The sequence below is a fragment of the Vigna radiata genome, chromosome 1 (genome assembly GCF_000741045.1).
Source record: "Vigna radiata var. radiata cultivar VC1973A chromosome 1, Vradiata_ver6, whole genome shotgun sequence".
NCBI classification, from domain to species: Eukaryota; Viridiplantae; Streptophyta; class Magnoliopsida; order Fabales; family Fabaceae; genus Vigna; species Vigna radiata.
This window is the reverse complement of record NC_028351.1, coordinates 14,497,298-14,512,522: the sequence shown is the minus strand read 5'-3', so window position 1 is coordinate 14,512,522 and position 15,225 is coordinate 14,497,298.

Below are 15,225 nucleotides of genomic sequence, written 5' to 3'. Positions count from 1 at the left end.
GCAGTGCCTGTGAACCCAAATTTCAGATTTTATAACAGTTGTAGTGCCATAAAAATGTTTAAAATATATGTTGTAGTGCCCGTGAGCGCTAGTGCCATAAAAGTGTTTAAAATATATGTTGCAGTGCCCGTGAACCCAAATTTAAGATTTTAGTGGTTGGGGGTTTGCACTTACAGAACCCACAAGGATGAGAATGAAGGTACGACGGAGGACGAGGTCGAGATCGACGACGGACGGAGGCTGAGTTCGAAAGTCGAGATGGATGGCGCGATGGAAGGCGAACCTGGTGAATGAGGGCGCGACGAAGGGCTAGATCGAACGAGATAGAAAGCGAAAGTGCAAGAAAGAAGATGAACAGTGAAAACCAAGATGAACAATGAGTGCATCTTTTAAAAAACCTAATCCGGTGAGTCCTAAAAACGTAGTTGTTTTGTGTCTTCGAATTTTTTTCCCAAACTCGCAAAATCGGAACCAAACTCGCGATTTTAGGCGAGTTTAGCGAGTCTACCACGATTCTATCGATCCTACTCTAAAAATGAGTTTGCTTATGAGTTAACTTGAAAGCACTATCTGAACTCGTAAACTCGACCGAGTTAACGAGTTAACTCGCGTTTTCAATAACCATGGTTGCTGCTGTGCTGTCTTTAATTGATTAAGTGGAGCATTTCATTTGACAATTATGTTGTGAAATTGTTGCATGCTCATGTAGTTTTAAGTTTTCATGTTGTCCTATCAATTTTGAGTGATTTTGGGGTTTTAGGGTGTTAATTTCGGCCTAGAACGTTTGTTGTTCGTATATTGGGGGTTTTATTTTGATGCAGCCAACAAAGAAAAGGGTGTAAAACAAGGGTGTAAAACCTTGCGCAGTCAACGCTCAACACTGGCACCGAAAGCCCAAGCACTAACGTCCCTCTTTAATGTTTGTTCACTAGCGCTGAGGGGCTGTTTTGCCACACTATTTAAAGTTCAACTAAAGTGCATGTGGTTTTCCTTTTTCAAAACATTTGTTATGCAATTACAAATAAGATCTCATGTAAAACGCAGTGAATTTGCATAATTTGACTAAAACAACACAAACATGTTCTCAAATAATCATAAACATGAAAGCTATGAACATGTAACACATAACAACACATGTTGTTATTAATAATGTGTTATCATCATCAAAAACTAGAAGGTATGAGATTGTAAGGTTTGGCTAAACCAGTGTTGAACATATATTTTCTCTGTGAGACTAATTGTCTAAGACTTGTAAGTAATTTGATTGATTGCATATTCTGAAGAAAATTCAAACATTTGTTGATTAACTCAGGTGAGTTAAGCATTACTAGGAAGAGTATCTGGTTGATACCAGAATTGCCTAGTGGAAGCTATAAGAAAAGAGGTGTCTTGTTTCTCAACACCAAGAGAGGGGGGTGAATTAGTGATCAATAAAAACAATTACTTTTTCAATCTTTTTGTAAACTTAGAATGATCTTTAATCTTTCTTGGAATCTAACCAATAAAGTGCATGCAGTGAAAGTAAAAGAGATAAGGAAAGAGATATAAACACAAGGTTTATATTGGTTCGGCCTTAATGCCTACATCCAATGTCCTTTCAATCAACCTGAGATTGAAAGCCAAATGCACTATAAAGATATGAGTTTTTACAATAAGGTTTTATAGAGACCACCTCTCAAATGTAAACACCTCTTTAACTCATTAATTTAATATAGCCAATAACAAAACCCTACAGCAAGGACAATCCTCTCCTATAATCACCCTTTGAGATCCCCTCAAAGTCCAAAGAACTTCATGCTCTTCTTCCTAGCCGCACACACAGGGAAACAACACAATCCAATATTGCTATAAGCGAAGTTTGATCAATCAAGAGTACACCTCACTAGTGCAATAGTTGATCAGTAGTGAAAACCCAAATCAGTTCTTCAAGAAACCTTTAAGATTTATCAACTTCTATGTATCTTGTTTCTTGGAGCGTCTTAGCCTGTAACACTTTTCTCAAATCACAAACATCAGATATGAAAGTTTAGAATGATCAATTCGTTACAATACAGTGTGCGATGCAACAATTTATAATTTTCTCATAACAGACGTAGTTTAATCAATTACTATAATAATGTAATAGGTTACATAAGTAATAGAGTTACACTTGAAAAACAATCAAACAGATCTAATAGATTAAGCACATAATGTAATCGATTCAATATATCATGTAAGCCAAAACATATTAAAATATGACTGTTGGGATAGTTAAGACTTAACAACAACCATTTTTCAAAGTATAACTAACTTAATTGATTACTTAAAATGTGTAATCGATTAAGTACAACACTTAAGCATTTTGAAAACATTTTCAACACAAAACTCATCATAGCATAATCCAGAAAGATGTATTGTAAAGGCATGAGTTTTAATTGATTATACACATAATGTAATCGGTTAAAACTTGTAGCTTGCACTAGTTTAAGAAAATGGTTATATGATGAACTTAATTGATTAAATAATTTCTGTAATTGATTACTTCATACAGATAATACATTGTGCAAGTGATTTTCACATATCAAAGTATGAGTATGTATACAACATATGTAAACACATGTATAAACACATAAAGTATGAATGCTAAGGAAAGTACATGTATTATCTAATTGAAATCATTGTGTCTTATATAGAGATTCAATTCTACTACTTCAATTCCGTCAAAGTCCATTACATTGATAATGAAAACACATGGAAAATATGTAATTCAACTCTATAATAGTATGTAGATATTAGGATATAATAAGTTCTACATTAGCAAATTTATGATTAGGTTAACTTTGTACATTGGATTGATTTATGCTTCTAAGTTGCTTTATGATTAAAATTCTATGTACATTGAATTGATTTATGATTATAATTTGCATTGAATATATGTTTCTACATTATTTTTTTCTGTTGAATATATGCAGGTTTGTTTCTATAGGTGGGATTGTTATAGAAATAGACATGTTTTATAAAAAAAACCAGTAGAATACGCCTTAGTTGTGACCATAACCGAGGCAGAAAGCCATCTATGCCATCGATTCTAGGCACAATCGAGGCAAAAGGACTGACAAAAAATGAAAAGAAAGGAAAAACCCTCTACTGCCTTGGTTCATCCCAAAACTGAGGTAAAAAGCTCCCCTATAGTGTCTCGGTTCATAGGCCAAAAAAAAGTCTGGCCAAAAAAAAAAGAAAAAGAAAACCCTTTATTGCCTCAATTCAAAAGAAACCGAGGCAAAAGACTACCCCTTTTTGCCTCGGTTGAGAACCAAGGCAAAAAGCCTACCTTTTTGCCTTGCTTGTATATACCTTGGTTGTGGAATCAATGCAGATAGGTGAAAATAATCGTTGTCGGTTCCCTTTACTGCACTGATGATTCATTTTGGAATAAAAGAACTTTGCAATAACCGATTAGCTACTTAAGATAATCGATTAACGCAATGAGGTTTTTAAATGTTGATAAAAACTTATTTTGGCTCTAGAATAATATATTATCCATAATCAAATATGACTTACCATATCATAACTAGTCATTGGATTTTTTAAGCTTGTTTTTGGCCCTTATGCATCCATTAAATGCATAATCAATTACCATAAGTGTGTAATCGGTTATCACGCGACAAAAAATTGACAATGAATTTTAGGAGGTGTCATTGAGTGAGGTCTTTATAAAGATGTTTTAGACTCTCATTCTAGCACACATATGTTAGTTGTAAAATGTGAAAAGTGTGATGTAGGGTTTGTGTTACTCTTGTACTTTGACTTTGAGAACTTAGCGTTGGAGAAAGCGAGAAATTTCACTCAGAGAGTGGTTGAGTGTTTTTGCTATTGCTAAGTGAAGCCTATCATCCTTTGTGAAGATTTAAAGAAAGTGTTCGTCCTTCATGAATCATTCGGAGGACATGTTCATCCCTTATGGCCTTCAGGGGAAGTGAATTTCATCTCTTATGGTAACAAGGAGAGGTGTTTCTAAACCCATAAACTTGTTTTTTTGTGTGATTGTAATAGTTTATTGGTTTTGTGATAGTGCAATGTGTTATCCATGATAAGCATTGATGCGTTGAAGAGATTTTGATGATGATGAACTTAAAGACTGAAGACTTGAAGAATCCGATACTTTAAATGTTAAAAGCATCTTTTGTAAAAAGCATTTGTATAGGAGTTATTTTCAATTGTAAACACTTAGAAGTTTCATAACTTAGTGATTTCTTGCGGCAATAATCGATTATCATAGGGGATAATCGATTATCACAAGCAAAAATAGAAAAGGGTTTATCGCAGCAATAATCGATTTTCATAGGGGATAATCGATTATCACTATAAGTTTTGATATTGTCAAGGGTTCAAAAATAATCAATTATCACTAAGGATAATCGACTATCACATTTTTCCAAAACCCATAACGACCTAAAATAATCGATTATCAGTTGTGATAATCGATTATCACTGACAGTTGGGTGTTGTCTTTTCATTTTCTGACAATTGTCCTATATATAGAATCCTCCTAAACCTTTTAAAGAAAACCTAAACCATTTGAGAGCATAGAATTGTTCTGAGGAAGTTCTTTAGTTTAAGTGCGAGCTTAATTAAGTCTTGAGAAAGGAGAAGCTTGTGGTTAGTGTGCCTAAAGGTGCAAACGGTTCTCTACATGTTGATTGAGTTGGTATTCATCCATCGTGTGTCGAAGGAAGGTGTATCATGTTCTTATTATTTCATTATTCTTATTGTAATCTTAAACTCTTTTTTAGTGAAAAAGTTAATCACTCTTTTATAGTAATTAAGACTGGATGTAGAATCTTTTGATTCGAACCAGGATAAAATCATTTGTGTGATTTTCTCTATCCCTTCATCCTTTATTTATAAACTATTTGACAAAAGTTTTGAAAAGGTAAAATGAAGTTTTTGAAAGAACCAATTCACCCCTCCCCTCTTGGTTATTGTCTGTTTACACACTCTTTAAAACATTATGCTACGCGATACCAATTCCTACATAATGTTAATCTTTGTTTGGGATTAACAACTGGACTTAGGATCCTCGTGATAAGAACTAGTATAAAATTATCTATGCAATTTTCTCTCTTCCATTAATCTTTATTATTGTTTAATTTATGTTCTAAGTAAGATAAAATGGAGAGAAAATTATTATGGGAACACATTTGCGAAAGGAAACCAGTTCACCCCCTCTTGGTTTATTTTTTATGTTAAACATTCTGCTATCCTCTTTGACGTGTGTTCTAGAATTTCCATTTTCTATATGAATATGTGCAAAATTTTGTTTCATTTGTCATGGGTATGGGTTATATTTTGAGTCTTTTTCTTTGCTTTTAGATGATATAAGTTTTGTCTAAGTCTTCTGAATCCAAAATTGTCATTACTTCGATGTTAGCCATTTTATTTTCATTTTACAAAGTTGAAAAACCTTTTGATGTGTGCGTCACTTTTGGGTCAGATTTTTTGCAATTGTATTTTCATGTGGATAGGATGCATGTGTTCATGCTTATTTTTAGTTCCTAAACAAATTACTAGTATTAAGGTTCTACATAGTCTTATTGAAATTGTCAAAATAGTAATTACTTTCTTAGATTCTCTACATATTTTATTATCTTAGTCTGGTTATGAAAATTCAAAATTATATATTGGTTGTTTTTGTTTCAAAATTGATATAAAGAAAAGTTAAGTTCCTCTACAAAAGATAAAGAAAAAGAAGAAAAGAAAATATATAAAAAATTGAAAAATATTAAAAGAAATATTACAACACCAACTAGTAAACTCATTTTGCACTTAAATTTGGTATTGCTTCTGATAATCGTAAGGAAAATTTGACTAAGCATATATATTACATCTTTAATTTGACTAAGCATATATATATATATATATATATATATATATATATATATATATATATATATATATATATATATATATTAAAATAATACTAAATAAAGGAAATAAAAAGAGTAAACTGTGATGAAAATATTAACTTCACATTATTTAAATAAATGAAGAAGTAAAGTTTATCATAATTATGCTTTAAAACATATTTTCTTCAATCGAGAAAATGTTTGATACATTTTTTTATGTTTTACTTTTTTAATGAAATAATGTAATAAAAGTTTAAACTTAATTAAAATTAATTATTTAAATTGTTAAATCCCTTTTATAGAACTTATTTACTAAACTTTCACTCCATTAGACAAATTGAATTTTGTTTTACGTAATCTACCTTTTATTTATATTCATCGAAATAATACATTTTATCTGCTTAATTTTTCTTTTAATTACTTCTATCGTTTGTACTTTAATGAAGACAGAAACCAACAAAACAATGATAAAGGGCAACAAGGCATGCACAACCACTTGCCTTAAAGCAAAACAAATGGGGTCATTTTTTGTTAAGAGAAAGAAAGATAAGGACTGAACTATAAGTGTTTGGTTCAGCTGCATACTTAAAATATGTGGTGCTCATGAAAAAACAAAGGGGAGAAGTGGAGAAAATGAACACCCATATGAATGTATTCTTCCCCAATCATGTATCAATATCAGTGTTTTTCACGATGTGACTCTTGTGGGCCTAGACTATAACCTAGTTCATCATTCATCATCAAGTTTTTAAATTCTTTAGAGTGACACAATTTCAAGTACCCAAGAAAATTATTGGCTTGACAATTTTTTATTTCATCAACAAAATGCTTTTTTCTTTCTCAAATTTTAAGGTTGCACGAATTGGATTTGACATGAGTTTCTTCTTACACTCCAAAAATAGTACGCCTCCTTCCTTTTGGAATCAGCTTTTCAAAACATAACAATACAATCTTTAAGTTGATAGATCCCGAGAGGGATGATACAAAAATATTATTAAATATTTTTTTGGTTAAATTCGTCTAAGGATCGGTCGTTCTTCTGACTCTGCTCTCTTTCGATCATTCAATCCTCTCCAAGCACGCAATCCACTCTAATGGGTTGTTGATTTGTAAAAGACAATCCGATGATCAAGTCAAATATATTTCATAAAGAAGTCTATATTTTATTAGGATAGGTCAAGGTTCACAAAAGGATGATTGTATCTGGACATCAATTGTATATTCATAGGGCTTGTGAAAGCCAAGTCCATTAATTAACCATTAGTGCAATATACCTTTAGGCAATCAAACCCAATAATCAATAATTAATATCGTATATTTGTAAAGAGTAAGACAATCTGACCCATTATAATACTTGCTAACTCCGATCGGTATATTTCATATAGTACATAAGTCCCCCAAGCCCAAGCAAACTCTTTATTGAAAGAGGTGCGCAAGGATTATTACGAGTTTAAGAGAGGTTGCTCACGTTGTATTTAGGGAGTCTATTTAAGTCTTCATTCCTCTTTGCACCGAGCGGGCGAACTCTAGGAGTTCTCTTTGGAACTTTTTCCTATGCAAGATATTTTCACTCACAAAAATGTCTTAAACAATATATTCAATATTATATTTTTATAATGAGAAGCCATTAAAACCTGACAAGGTTGGACTTTAGTGGTCCAACTACTGATGGGAGTTCTTATTAGAACTTTTTCCTATGTTGACAAGAGTCCTTTTTAGAACTTTTTCCCATGTTGAGCGGCAACTGATGGGAGTTCCTTTTAGAACTTTTTCTTGTATTGATAGGAGTTCTTTTTAGAACTTTTTCCCATGTTGAGCGGTGATTGATGAGAGTTCTTTTTATAACTTTTTCCTATGTTGATAGGAGTTCTTTNTTTTCCCATGTTGAGCGGTGATTGATGAGAGTTCTTTTTATAACTTTTTCCTATGTTGATAGGAGTTCTTTTTAGAACTTTTTCCCATGTTGAGCAGTAGAAGCTAGAATCTGTTATCTCCACTGAAGAAAAATAAAAATTTGAATATGAACTTGTCAGAAAAAATATTTCCAATCAAACCAACGCATTTATGAGGTTAGACCATTAATATCAAAATAGATTATGCTAAAAAGTTGAACGACCAAGCAAATAAGACAAGATGAACGACGATTGATAGGGGTTCTTTTTCTAGAACTTTTTCCTATCTTGGGCGAGGGGTTCTTTTTTCAGAACTTTTTTCTCTAAGCTGGGTGGCAACTGATAGGAGTTATTTTTCCAGAACTTTTTTCTCTAGGTTGGGCGGCGTCTGATAGGAGTTCTTTTTCCAAAACTTTTTCCTATGTTGAGCGAGGAGTTCTTTTTCCTCAACTGACCAAGCGGTAAGGGATTGAACCTTCTTGTGCAAGATATTTTTACTAACAAAAATATGCGTTGAATAAAATATTTAATATTTTATTTTTAGAATGAGAAGCCATTAGAACCTGATAAGGTTGAATGTTGGACTGAACCTTTCTACACATGATATTTATACTCACAAAAATATGCGTTAAATAAAATATTCAATATTTTATAATTTATAATGAAAAGCCATTGGAATCTCACCAGGTTGAATGTAAGTCTGAACCTTCCTGCACATGATATTTTTACTCACAAAAATATGCGTTAATATTTTATAATTTAAAATGAAATGTCATTGGAAAATGACAAGGTTGAACGTAGGTTGGACCTTCCTGCACATGATATTTTTACTCACAAAAATATGAGTTAAATCAATATTTTATAATTTATAAATTATAATTAAAAGTAATTGGAATGTGACAAGGTTGAACGTAGGTCTGAACCTTCCTGAAAGTTTCCAAAACAAAAGACATGTATTTAAAAATTATTATGAAACTTTTTGCTGCTGTTGCAAAACCTGGTATTGATCCAAAGTAGCGATATCGAGACCGAGCGCATGTCTGGTTCCTCGTGGTTTCATGGGAATGCTGCTCGGCCCCACAGTGGGCGCCAAAATTTTTCGGTTGAATTAGTCCGAGGGTTGGTCGTCCTTCCTTTCTCTACTCTCTTTCGATCGTCCAATCCTCTTCGAGCACGCAATCCATCTGATGGATTGTTGACCTGCAGAAGACACTCTGACGCTCAAGTCAGATATGTTTCATAAAGAGGTCTATATTTTATTAGGATGATTGTACCTGAACATCAATTGTATATTTATAGGGCTTATGGCAACCAAGTCCATTGATTAACCATTAGTGTAGTATATTTTTAGGGAATCAAACCCAATAATCAATAATTAATATCATATATTTGTAAAGCATATGGCAATCTGACCCATTAATACCTGTTAACTCCGATCGGTATATTTCATATAGTACAAATATAATTACTAGTGTAAATAAAACTTATAATGTGGCCAGTTCTATATTGTATGATTCAAAATTTGACATTAACAATATACAATAATATTTTTATAAAAATTTTGTTTAAATTAACGTCAAACTCTCATACAATAGATGTTAAATTTGAAATTAACATTGACTTTAGAACCAATAGACATTAAATAATGTCAAACTACTCTAGATTTGACGTTAATTTGCAATTTGACGTTTATAGTGAGGGGTTTGCTGTCAATTTGCGTTTTAAAATTTTAAAAATAGTGTTAGTGTCCTCACCTTTCTCTTACTCGTTTGTGTGAAACCTATCACGAAACTACAACAACGACAATACTCTTTTAAACTCAAACTCTCATTCTCTCCGATTTCATTTCTTATTTAGGTTGGTGTTTAGAAATTGTTGTGTGCCATAAAATTCACTACAAATAGCTAGAAAAATATTTTTGACTTATTTTTTTTAGGAACTATTATTAAGTTGTATTTGAATGTAGAGTGTTCAACTGTGAGATATTGGTCCAAAATTCATACTTATGAAGATTTGGTGGTGAAAATCTTCAAATGACCATAACTTTTGCTACATGACACATAAAAATATACACATAAGAATCTTAAAGTGTCATATGTGTATAAATAGTTTGAGGCTCTTTGCAACCCCATTTTAAAGTCAATTATACCCACCCTAACTAGTCTCTCGAGTATTGTTTAGGATCGTACCTACTCTTGGCTAACCCGTTAAAAGTGCTTTCTATTTGCAACTACTTTGTTGAGATTGTTGATAAGGAAAGCACTAGTTTTTGATGATGACAACGTATTATTAATAAAAACATGTGTTGTTACATATTCATATGTGTTACATGTTCTTTACTTTCATATGTATGATTATTTGAGAACATGTTTGTGTTGATTTTGTCTATGTGTGCAAACTTACTGTGTTCTACATGAGATATCATATGTTATTTCATAACATATGATTTAGAAAAGAAAACCACATGCACTTTGGTTTAATGTATATTGTGTGACAAAACAACAATTTTAAGTCGACTTCATCATGAAGCAAGTCGATTAAAACTCGTGTCTTTGCACAAACTTTTCCAAACAGTGCTGTGATTATTTTTGCAAAGAAAGATTTTCAAAACTGCATTGAAGTGTTACAAAGTTGATTGTATGCGCAAGCTACTCGACTTAGTTAATTATGTTTTGAAATTCTGTTGATGCTTGTGATGTCTAACGGCTATATTTTGTATCTTTGCCCAGACATTAATTGTTAGTCAACTGAATTAAATGTGTAATCAATTAAGTTGATCTGACTGCTACTAAAATGTTATAACTGTTTGTGGTTAATCGACTCTATTAGCAGCATAGTCGACTTGAGGAGCGTCAGTTTCGTGATAAACTATAAATAGACGCAAATTTGATTTCTAGAAAGACTTTTATGAATTTAATGATTTCATTGATTCTTTTCAGATTTGTAGAACGTGCTAAAGCTCCAAGAACTCATCAAGAAAAATCATGGTGATCATTCTTTGGTGGTTGCTTGTAGAGCAAGTGTTGGTGCTTAAAGACAAATTGATCATATTGCACAGTGAGGTGTTTGAAACGTGATCGACTACTTGTTTCAATCTTGTGAAGATTGCGGCTGCCCTTTTGTGATTACAGGAAGAGGACGTGTTGCGTTCTAGGACTTTGATGATTGTTCAAAGGGATTAAAGACTGCAGGAGAAGGGATATCTTGATGTTGTTCTTTGTTTTGTATATGCCTATATTTTGGTAAAAGGGTTAGAAAGTTGTTTTATATTTTGACGTGGAGGTCTATATAGAAACCTTGTATTAAAAACCCTGATCATTATAGTGCATTTGCTTCCGGGTACAGGAAGGACACTAGATGTAGGCAGTTTGGCCAAACCAGTATAAAAACTGCGTTTGAATCTTCTATCCCTATACTTTTACATTTCAAGTCGACTTTAATTTTAACGTAGTCAACTATTTTCGCTGCAATTGATTTATCTTTTTCCTTGTGATTCAAGAAACTTTTAAAAGTTCTCTCTTTTACAAAAAAAAAAAAAAAATTAAAAAGACTCCGATTTTTATATTTCACCAATTCACCTCCCCCTCTTGGTGTTGAAACTAAGCCATTCTATTTTCAACAATTGACACCAGAGCTAGTTTTCTTATGATATTTGAAAAACTAGTGATTACACTTTTCTTTGAATCGACTATTCTGGGCAAATGACTTCTATTTCTCAAACAAGAACAACAAGTGAATCTGCTTTTGAATTAGTATCCGTTATTTGCAACGCCAAGAAAAATTCTATTACTAACGACTTCTATGAATCTTTTGAAACAGGGATCTTGTGAAACAAGGAAACTTTTGATGACAATTCAGGTTCCAAATCAGAATGAATCAATCTGCATGCTGATAGATTTACAAGATTTCTCAATGAAAAAAAAAGCCAAAAGAATCAAAGTGATAACAAGAAGATTGCATCTGAAAATGATCTTATCATGATGGCAAATTATGAGACTACAGAAGTGAATCTGGAACAAGGAACAAAAAGCTCCATGTGGTACTTGGATAGTGGATGCTCAAGACACATGATAGGGGATCCTACCAAATTCTCAAGCACCTCTTACAAGACTTCTGTCATGTCACATCCGGTGACAACAAGAAAGGGAAGATCATCAGAATAGGTAAAATCAAAACTCCCTCTTCTTATGAAATTTAAAATGTACTTCTTGTTGAAGGGTTAAAGCACAATCTACTCAATATCAGCCAGCTATGTGATAGAGGATTAAAGATCACATTGAACCTGTTGAGATTATTGATAAGGGAAGCACTGGTTTAGCTAAACCTTAATCTCACAGTGTTATGGTTTTTTATGATGACAACACATTATTAATAACACATGTATTGTTATGTGTTACATGCTCCTTTCTTTATTGTGAATGATATCTTGATTGAAAATAATTTGTTCAAGATTCAACTAAGAAAATTGAAAATAGTTTCTTCAAACTAAGTACCAACAACTTTGTATGGGTCCTTTGGGTTAGATTGAAAATTTTGAATCATTTTACAACCCAAACATATTTACCCCTTGGAACATCATAATGCTTAAGTTTACATTTGTTTGAAGTATGAACCTTTTTCATACAATAAAAATATGAAATATTTGTGTTCCTATAAGTATTTCCTTTTTCTATCCAAAATCTAGGGTTGTTTTATCTAGTAGTTTCTTATAATTTACACAAGATAAACATTCATCACTACTAGTACATTTACCTTTTTCATAATATAAAATTTTATTTTTCAAATATTTATTTTCTTCAAGAATATTTTCAAAATTCAATTTTAGCTCTTTGAAATCCTTTTTCTATTTCTTATGAGTTATATCTAATTTTTCATATTCAACTAAGAAAGTAGTGTTAGAAATAAAGAGGCTTGTTTCTCAATATTAAGATGGGGGGGGGGGGTTGTTGAATTGGTGATTTATAAAAATGCACGTTTTTCAAATATTTTTGCAAAGTTAGAATGATCTTTAAACTTTCTTGTGTTGTAAGTAAAACACATATGCAAAGAAAGTAAAGAGATAATGAAAGAGATACAAACAACAAATTTGTACTGGTTCCACCTCAATGCCTACATCTAGTTTCCTTTCCAATAAACCTTAGATTGAAGGATCTTTCACTATAATGATTTGAGTTTTATACCAACGGTTTTACAGAGCTCTCTCAAATGTAAACACCTTTCCCACTCAACAATCAAATATAAGAAAAAAAACTCCTACGCACACAAAACCACATGTTCTTGCTGTAGAACCCCTTTGAGAAACACTTCTCAAAGTTGAAGAGCTCCTCACTCTTCTTCCTATCACGCACGAACAGGGAAACAACACAATTAACGATTGCAGAATCCTTTTCGAATCAATGCAGATACACCTTCATAGTGTAAATAAGATCAGTCAGTCACATTCTTCAAAGCTTCTCTCAAGAATCCTTCAAGTTTCTTCAAATTCTTCACTTCTTGATTCTTGATGCATCTAAGCAATTTGTAAAACTTCCTCAGATCAAAGATATCAGATATGAAAATGTACAAATGATCAAAAGTTCTTACAATTGCATTTAATACGTCAATTTATAGATTTAATCATGCAGACGCAGAATAATCGATTACGTTAGTAATGTAATCGGTTACATTAAAATCAGATGTAACAGAAATTCAACTAACACATATATAATTGAATGCACAATTAATGTAATCGATTTGCATTTAATGCTAGTTAAACATATTTAAAAATATGATTGTTAATATTGTTTTGACTAAGTTGAAATCAGGTTTCAAAAGATAATAAACTTAATTGATTACATAAAATGTGTAATCGATTAAGCTAAACACTTAAACATATTTTGAAAACTTTTTCTCTTCAAAAACACATCACAACACATTTGAAAGTGATATATGCAAAGACACGAGTTTTAATCAATTTAACAACTAATGTAATTGATTCAAAACTTGTTGTTTTGCCATAGTTTAAAACATAAACTATCTGATGAACTTAATTGATTACAACATCATTGTAATCCATTATTTCATGCATATTTGCTTTTGTCCTTGTAGTTTTCATCACACAGAAACATACAATATGCATACAAGATATAAACACATCATGATCAGTAGTATGCAGAATCAACAGTATGTCAACATTTGTATTAATCACAATAAGCATATACATATCCAAATATGTATCAATCACTAATACATATTTCTATTGTGTCATGACACCATCTATGTGTTGTCATCATCAGAAACCAAACACATCAGGGATTGGGTTCGACACTCATATTGCTCCCCCTATCAACAAGTAACATAAGTATCATACAATTCATCTTCATTATTATACTGACTAGAATTTTCAGAATCGCTAGGTGTACTTACTTGGCTTCCAACCATGTCGTCATCCGCCATCAAACAAATGTTTGCTTCTTCATCTAAATCGCTCAAGTTAGAAATTGTTTCATTGTCATCGTCCCGTGTGATTTATGCTTTTCTCTTCTTTAAGTTTCTCTTTTCTTTCTTTTCTTCACCATTCTTTTGATTTGGCCAGTCAACTTTTAAGTGCCCATTTTTCTCTATAACTAGCATCTATAGTTTAAGGAACATCCTTTATTTTTTGTCTTTTTGTATTTGAATATTCCTTTGCCTTTTGATTTCATGAAGCTGTTAAGCCTTTTGATTAGGAGACTTAAATTTTCTTCTTCTTATGAAGGTCTTTTGTACCTCATATTTGAAGGCTAGAGTCTTTTTCTTGGTTTTTCCTTCTTCTTCGTCTAGTCTTCCAAGGTCAAGTTCATGTTCTCTCAACTTTTTGAATAGCGTCGTCATGGTCATTGTGTTGAGATTTTCTTACTTAGAAATTGCAGTCACTTTTGGGTGCGAAGACCTGTCTAAAGATTTTGAAATTTTATGTTAAGTGCATTAACTTCAAATGACTTACCTAGTCCAATGAGATGGTTAGCGATGTTGGTGAAAGATTTTTGAACATCTGGGATAGTTTCTCCTTGCTTCATTATGAAGATCTTGTATTCCTGGATTAAGGTATTTCTTCCGGCACTCTTAACATCATTTGTACCTTCGTGAGTTACTCTTAACACTTCCCAAATTTCTTGAGCAATCTTACACACATATATCCTGTAAAACTCATCGACAATTAAAGTAGATGAAATAATGTTACGAGCTCTTACATCATTTTGAGCTTTCCTCTTTTCTTCAATAGTCCATTGATCACAGGGTTTAGGTTCCTACATATTGTTAATTGTAACAACATCAATAGACTCAATAAATATGTGCATTCTAAGTTTCCAAAATGCATAATAGAAGCACCCTCTACAAAAGTTTGATATTATCCCTCCATTGACTGACTGTAAAAGCAAGCTCTGATACCATTTGTCAGAGTGGCTGCAGTGGAGCGATTGCGTGAA